The 6,758-nt window shown below is 48.3% G+C and overlaps 1 long non-coding RNA gene across 1 annotated transcript; it reads right to left on the minus strand.

Moving 5' to 3' along the window:
• Positions 1-1,269: 1,269 nt before the first annotated feature.
• LOC111735668 lies at positions 1,270-3,161 on the minus strand. Its single transcript, XR_002778907.1, has 3 exons — positions 2,441-3,161; positions 1,910-2,207; positions 1,270-1,797 (listed from the first exon to the last, which is right to left on the minus strand). It is a non-coding gene; the product is annotated as an uncharacterized LOC111735668 (long non-coding RNA).
• Between the last annotated feature and the right edge of the window lie 3,597 nt (positions 3,162-6,758).

Raw genomic sequence — 6,758 nt, forward strand, 5'->3', positions numbered from 1 at the left:
CTGGGAGGAGAGGGAGGAAATGCAGGATCAGCCTCCTCGCGGGGTTCAGTGCCGAACAATGGCTAAGCTCCAGCCTATTAGCGGAATATTCTCGTCCATGAGGATGATATCGTGATTCATTCTGCTCACGTGGCCTGTCGATGAAGAGCAAGTTCCCTCTCATTGGCCAACATTTCTAATCAGCACTTTTCTCCTCCTGTAAAAATGCCTGTTGCGTGTTTACAGGCCGCAAAACAAACGACCTGTAAGACCAGTGGCCTGGAAATTCCTCCCCACTGCATCTCCCACTCGAAGCTCCACCTCCCAATTCTGAGAAAGGAGGCACCTGTGAAACCTCACACAAAGGAATCACGGGCCCATTGCATGGACACTGCAGAGGTCTAAAACTGTAATCAATCTAAATAGAGCGAGCTCGTGCATGGAGTTATTAAGCCCACGCGCTCCGCCGGCCTAATAAATTCTCCTTCCTCTAACAAAGTGGTCTGAGCGTCCGAATTCCTCTGTCGGATGTCGCTACCTGGCCGTCAATTAAATAGAAACCTCGGTGGTGCAGGGCTGGGGCAGGGGAGCGGGTCGCCGCAGAGAACCTGCGAACGTGTTCCTCTCGGCTTTATTTGTTCGCTTCCACTGAGTGTCAGCCTCCAGGTGGAGGCTGGAGGTGACCTCCCAGTTTGTTTTTCTCACCATCGACTGCAGGGGCCTGCGAGTGCTTCCTGCCCTGTTCTGCTTGAATGTCTTCTTCCTTCCGAATCACCCGCTTCCTGCCACGATTTCCATCTCCTCTGCAGCCAGAAGCTGAGTTCTGTCGCGTACACCCTCCTGGACACAGGTGATCAGAGAGAACGGAATGTGCAAAGTTGTGTTTTCTATAGCAGTCTAAGAACCCCTTAACCGCGTGTCGCTCAGCAGGTACCAGGTAAGACGGGGTGAATGGCTGGCAAGAGACAGCTTCTGCGTGTGTGTGTGCGTGTGTGCACGTGTGCATGTGTGTGTTGGGGGCAGGAAAGAATACACAGAGTTCCGAATTTAAAATCTGAAAGCCCAGTTTCAAGTTCTGGCAATGTCACTTATAGGTTGGGTGACCTTGGGCAAGTCTCTTAACTTCTCTGAAACTCGATTTTCTTAACCCCCAAAATAAGGACAGTGATTAAAAAAAAACAAAAAAAAATGGAAATGGAAATTATAAAAGGGAACCAGTCGGAAATGAAGAACACATCACCCAGGATGAGAAGTATATTCAATGAAATAAACAAAAGAATAAACAACATGAAGAAAAAAGGATTAAATGCTCTATCTAGAGGATGGGAAAGCTAAGGACACTCAATCAGAACGGCAAGAAAAAAGATGCCAAGACTATTAACACAATTTATGGAGCGTATGGGACACTCTTGAAGGTCGAAATATCTGTCTGATTGGCGTACCCGAAGGAAACCAAGATGTGGAACTGCCGTTTGAAGAAATGATGATGGAAAACTTCCCTAACCTGGTGAAGGAAATGGACATAAAACCCCAGGAAGCTCAGGGAATTCCAAAATTCAGGGATCCAAACAGGCCACGCCAAGACACATCGTAATTAGAATGCCAAAGGTTAAATACCACAGGACCATCTCAAATTGGCCCGTTCCTGTTTCTTGGAAGATATAGAGTTGTTTTTCAGGGACAACAGACCGAAGCTGTAAGCACGCATTTTGGGGAAAATATTGCAAATTGCTCTTCAGAGGAATCTTCTCGGCTCAGTCCTCCCGTCTCTCTCTCCTTCTGTGTGTGGGCAGAACTGGCTCTCTCAGGGGACCGAAGCTTTAGTAAAAGGTAACAAATTAAAGAAAAGGTTATTCCCAGTCGGAGTTCAATCTTTGGGCCTCACCTCTGCCGCTCGCGCCCCCCACTTATTCATCTCCTCCGGGGTTACCTGAGCCATTCCCACAGGCACGATCTCGTGGAGCTGTACTCCATCCTCGCGACGATGCTGGTTCACGCCCACTCCCCAAGTGAAGGACCCGGGGCCCAGCGAGCAGGGTTCCCCTCTGCAGGAGCAGAACTACAACTCACACGCGTGGCCTTGAACTCCAAACGTGAGCCACTGGTCTCTGCAACCCTCGGAGACTTCCTTGTGGGTAAAATGACGTGACTCCTGTGTTTGTTCGTTTGTAAGAACGACTTTTTACTTGTAGTCTTATTTACACAGATGTTTTCCTTCGCGTTCATTTCTTTAAAATTTAAATAAAAATATAGGAGTCATTCAAATGAAATTCTGTACCACTACTAGAATTAAGAAATTAATTTTAATTGCCAGAACCTGAAGAAACTGAAAAGCGAATACCACAAAAGCACACATTATTGCTGTTTTAAAATCCCATTTGGATATAGTCGCCTGCCAAGGATTTGAGACTAAGCTTGGTCTCTTTTCGTTGAAAAGGGCACTTAAGCTTTCGTCACTTACTTAATACTATGAAGATGTCGTGTACTAAACAATTCTCACTTCTCCACGGCTCACACCAACACACATTTCTCCAGGAGGCTGAGCTTCAGGGTGTGGGTTGGGGTCACGTCTGCCCCGTGAGGCTTTCCGGCCTGGGACCAGTGTCCCTGCACAGCATGCTCCTCTCATGGTCAATGGAAGAAGCACCAGAAATCTAGTCGAACCCCATAAGTGCATTAAAATCCTCTGCTTGCACCATTCCTGCTGAAATTCTGTTGGCCATAGCAAGTTACAGGACCAAGCTCGACCCCATGGAGCAGAGGACTATATTCCCGCCTCGTGCAGGGCTTGAGGGTGGGTGGGTTGGTGGGTAGAGAGGGAAAATTTGCTGACTAAAAATATACTCCGCCACGAAGTGATAGAGAAGCGGTAAACTGAAACTTTCTAGTTGACTTAGTTGAAGAGAACCGGGAAAGCATAGGCTTAACCCACTCACGATTCATCCTGCTGGTGACCTCACTCTGGCTGTGAACAAAAACAGGGTTCTTTTATCAAGGAATAAGGTGGTAGGTGCTGGGGTGGTAGGTGTTGGGGAATAGTCATCAGGTAGGTGTATCTGTCCGCTAAGGCTGCTGTAACAAAATGCCACACACTGAGGGGCTCAAACAACGAAAGTCTATATTCTCACATTTCTGGAGACTGAAGTCCAAGATGGAGATGCTGGTAGGCTTAGTTTTCTTCCTTCCTTCCTTCCTTCCTTCCATTACTAACCTTGGTTGACCTCACAGATGGCAAGGGCCTGTCAGCTTACTACTTCCTTCCTTCCTTCCGTTACACCTATAACACCTGGTCTTCCTAGGTGGTCTCCCATCCAAGGACCGACCAGGCCTGACCCTGCTTAGCTTCCGAGATCAGACATCAGGCTTGTCCAGGGTGGCATGGCCGTAGACTGGTTTTCTCCTGGTGTGCAGATGGCCATCTTCTCGCTCCCTTTTCCCGTGGTCGTCCCTCTGGGCGTGCTCCCTTTGTGTGTCTCTGTGTCCCAGTGTCTTCTAGTAAAGACACACCAGTCAGATTGGATCAAGGCCTGCCTTAATAGCCTTGTTTTAACTTAATCACCTCTTTTAAAGGTCCTGTCTCCAAACACAGTCACAGTCTGAGGTACTGGGGGTTAGGGCGTCAACGTGCAAAATTTGGGGGACACAATCTTGCAACGGTCAGAGAAAAGCAATATTTGCCGCACGTGTTCAAGTCCTGCCCTCCTTCCAAAGTCGTGGCTTTGATGCTACATCTTTCCCTTTATCCTGCTCCTTTCAATGAATGTTTATGAAAAAAGAGTCATCTGCACTAGCTAGTTTTATCTCCCTTAATCCCTCGCTGATGGCCTGTAACTATCGGTCTTCTACCCTTTACGACTCTACTGAAACTTTTCTTTCGGAAGCACTTTTTCTAATGTTCTTGCTGCCCGGATGGAAGGGGTCCTTTTCAGCTCCGACCCCTGGCCGTTCTCGGCAGTGTTAATGAATTCTTGTGTCGCTCTCGTCCATCTCTCTGTCCTCACACCCTACCCTTTCTGATCCTTCTTTCTCAATATTGTCCATGGAATCCTCTTCCTTTCTTCTCTCTTTAAATATTACCATTCACCGAGGACTCATCCTCAGCTGACAGTTCCTCTCATCCCATAGACACTCTGTCCATCTCATTTATTCATTCATACCCTCCCTCTCCCTCTCTCTTGATAATTTTCCTGAGCCACCTTGAAGATCTTGACCTCTCCCCTGAGTTCCAATTTAAAAGTGTAACTGCTGATTAAACATATACTAATCTCGGTGTTCCTTAGATTAACAAAGACAAACTGACATGACCATGGCTGAATTCAGTGTTGCCACCTCCACACCTGCCTTAGAAAGCACTGTAGCTGTCTACCCCAGTTTTCCTAACCTAAAACCCAGATGCCAACCCTCTGCGCCTCCCCTCCTTTAACCCCATGGGCCTTGCTTAATCACTAAGTCACCAAGTTCTCAAAAGAAGGAACTTGTCATTGGAGCATTTTTTTTTCAATCTCTCCTTTACTACACTCAGCTAGTGTTGAGTGTAATGGGGTGATCGTGTCGAAATACACCCTGAGGTGGTTAATCCCTGGATAAAATCTGAGCTCTATCATGTGATCTCGCGACCACGCCTTCTGTTGTTGGCAACTGAAACCCGATGGTGAAATCATCCTGGGTGTGAGCGAGGTGACTTCTCTCCTCCGGGCTAAGTACTGCCTTCCATTTACGAATCATAGCAGGCCAAACAACAACATGCGTGCGTGTGCCATCAACACACACACACGCTGGTTTGCACAATCCATATTGTGTCACCCAGACTTGGCAATCATTACTTCTTGGTGCTAGGGTTCCTGGGAGTTAACTGGGGTGTCAAAGGGTTTTACTAGACACGGACAGGAAGGAGGAGGTGGTCGGCGGAGACCGCATCACAGTGCAACCTGGTACCCTTCTGTCCCATGCTGTCCCTTCCCATCCCTTCTCCTTCCTTCTCCAAGTGTTGAGCCCCAGGCACTCATCATAAACCTCTTGCATGTCACTCTCCTTGCCAGAGTCTGCTTCTCAGAAAACCCAGCTGTGACAATTAGCCTGTGCCAACAAATTATCGGTGAGCATCTGGGTTACATAAGAGTCTGAGGGGCTTGATGCCTAATGTGGTTGCTCTCACCTTCTACCCCAGACTCAAAAAAGAAAAAAAATTTTTTTCCCCTGGGGCAAACTCCTATCTTGTACCCAGCTTTTAAAACTGGGTGCCTTCCATGTCAACCTCTACCCTTAGTTCCCTGCCCCAGAGTGAAAATAGCTGAAAACTGGTGGAGTGGATTTTCTGCTTTTTGCCTTTCCAGTAAGAGCATTTCCTTTTCCTGTGGGGAGCCACCCCTCCCTCCAGCAGTCCAGGTCATGGGCTTAGGGCAGCCCTCTCCCCATCTTTCTGTACTGCTTCAGGGGTGATCACATGACCCAGACCTGGCCAATCAGAGGGTTCTATTCCCTGGTTATGGGCTTGGTTTAACGACAGACACATCACCTGCATGCGTCCAGTGTGGATCAACTTGAAGATTTGCTGGTGCCTTTGGGGGAAAAGATGTTCTTTTTCTATTGAGATTTGCTAAGCTGCTAAAGATATGTGTTTGGACCTGCTGGGGGCTGACACTAAGGGAGAGCATCTCAAGAAATGAAGCCAATACAAAAGGGAGAATCATCTTTGGCCACATAATTTGCAGCCTTGTTACCAGCCACGACCGAAGCTCCACCCAGCCCCAGACTTGCCAGTTGTGTGAGCGATAAACTTCCAGTTGGACTTCTGTCTCTTGCGATGGAGAGAATTCTGAGTAATGTGGCCAGACCTCGGCGCAGAGTGGGAATACAGGCCAGGTGCTGGCTAGAACATTCCTATGGGAGCATCTGACTTTCAACTCAAAGTGAGCTAAAGACTGAGGCCAATTTTCAGACAGTGATGGGACTGTCTTTGGAGGCTGGCTTTCTTGGTCAGAGGCAGGCCGAACGTTGCAATTAGAGGTTTCATCCACAGCTGGATAAAGGGGAAACGTGAGAAAAGATCATCCAGGCTTCCTCAAGTCTGGGGGACGTGGGAGCCCAGAGGCCTCACCTTCCTCGGGTATGCGTACGGGGCTGTCACTGACTTCACATGCTCCCGGAGCTCCTTGGTGAGCTGGTCCGAGTCATGGCACAGTAACTGTGGAGCCAGGACCACAGATGCCTTCGGCCCCTGTAGTGAGGATGAAGACCAAGAGAGAAGGGAGTAGAGTGTGCCGTCGTCTCCCGGGGTAATGTGAAGCCACGGCCACCACCTTTATATCCTCCCAACTGTACCTCCAGATATCCGGGGCCAGCGAAAGGGAGGAAGGGGCTAAGAAAGGCCAAGATCCCAATTCTCTCTCAAGTGCCTTACTGATTGGGCAGGGAGACCGAGACCAGGCTCAGCTTGTATCCTGAGACAATAGAGAGTGATCGGGAGAAACTAGATATAAGAGAAGAAAATAAAAGACCATAAACCTGGATGATTTGTTGAACTTCTCCAAACTACGGTTTGCACATCGGTAAAATGGAGATCCAATTGTCATACTTAATTAATGGCAAATACAGTGACCTCAGTGCCCGGCACATACGGTTTTCTCAGTCGGGGATCCCCTGGTGCTCCCCAAATAGTATTGATAAGTGGCTCGGTACAGAGCAAGGTGAATCTGCATCGTGCTCCAGGAGCCCCAAGGTTCCGTGGGGTTTCAGTAGATTCTTGTCCTCATCTCTCACTTCCATCTGAGCATCTCGTG

This window comes from Pteropus vampyrus, unplaced genomic scaffold, assembly GCF_000151845.1.
Source record: "Pteropus vampyrus isolate Shadow unplaced genomic scaffold, Pvam_2.0 Scaffold1000005073, whole genome shotgun sequence".
Lineage (NCBI taxonomy): Eukaryota > Metazoa > Chordata > Mammalia > Chiroptera > Pteropodidae > Pteropus > Pteropus vampyrus.